The sequence below is a fragment of the Fukomys damarensis genome, unplaced genomic scaffold, assembly GCF_012274545.1.
Source record: "Fukomys damarensis isolate Sample0158 unplaced genomic scaffold, DMR_v1.0_HiC HiC_scaffold_16, whole genome shotgun sequence".
Classification (NCBI taxonomy): domain Eukaryota; kingdom Metazoa; phylum Chordata; class Mammalia; order Rodentia; family Bathyergidae; genus Fukomys; species Fukomys damarensis.
The window spans coordinates 115,174,851-115,176,150 of NW_022900928.1; the positions used below are offsets into that span (position 1 = coordinate 115,174,851).

Here is a 1,300-nt window from a genome sequence, read left to right on the forward strand (position 1 = left end):
TATATGGTTTTTTTTTTTTTTTTTTTTTTTTTTTTTTTTTAAGACAGGGTTCACTATGTAGTTCAGATAGCCCTGGAACTCACTGTGTAGCTCAGGCTGGTCTTGAACTCTCAGCAATCCTCCTGCCTCAGCCTCCCAAGTGCTGGGATTACAGGCATGTGCCAGCACACCCGGCAGTGATTTACTTTAAATGTCTTACAATGGGCAAAATGTTATGTTTGTGTAAAGAAATATTCACATGTGTAAAAAATGTACTATATGAAATTATTTATTGCACAGCTGTTATAATAAAGAAACATTAAAAAAATCTAAATGCCCACCATAAATGACTTAACTATGATATTTCATGAGCATTTAAAAAGAATGACGTATATTTAAAAAAGGGCAGGAGGATATAAACAGATATTTCTTCAAAGAAAATATTCAAATGACCAAAAGGCTGATTAATAGATCATCACTAATCATTGGGGAAGTGCAAACCAAAGTCACAATGACCAACCCTCTTCTGGAGGCTAGAGAAAGCTAAGGAAGGATGATCAAGAGTTTGAAGCCAGCCTGAGCTAGGTAGCAAGACCCTGTCTCAAGAGAGGAGGGTGAGACCAGGATTTAACTCAGTGGCACCATGCCTGCCTGACAAGCACAAGTGCAAGTGCAAGGTCCTGAGTTCAATACCTGGTACTGGGAGGAAGAGAAAAGAGGGAGAGGGCCTGAATGGTGGGGGGAGAAAGATCACAATGAGATACCATCTCATGCCCCTTAGGATTGCTGCAATTAAAAAGATGACAAGGATTTGTACAAATTTGAACCCTTTTGCACTGTTAGGAGCATAAAATGGTACAACTGCTACACTACAGAAAACAGTTCCTCAAAAATGAAATCATTATATGTTTTAGCAATTATATTTCTGGGTATCCAAAAGAATCAAAAGAAGGATTTTAATTTTGGGGGGGAGAGTTGAGATGAGGTCTTACCACATGGCAAGTCCATGCCAGCCTAGGGCTTGCTATGTAGCAAGAAGTGAGATTGTAGACATGTGCCACCATGCCCAGCAAAAGCAGGAGCTTAAAGATATGTTTGTGAGTAGACTAACCTAATAGCTCTCTTCACCTCCTCTATTTATCTGGGTCCTGAGTTCAATCCCCAGTAGTACAATCAATCAATCAATCAATAAGGTTGAACTACATTATATAGAAATAACTGACCCATTAAGATAATGATGCAAATTTTAAAGTTAGGTACAGTGTTATTTCTGTTTTAAGTTTCAAAACCTCAAAAATATATAATTGTAAAAAAAGTATAT

At 37.6% G+C, this 1,300-nt stretch overlaps 1 pseudogene; it reads left to right on the forward strand.

Annotated features, from left to right (window-relative positions):
- The window catches only part of LOC104856679, a 15,402-nt pseudogene that overhangs the window by 2,305 nt on the left and 11,797 nt on the right, over positions 1-1,300 (forward strand).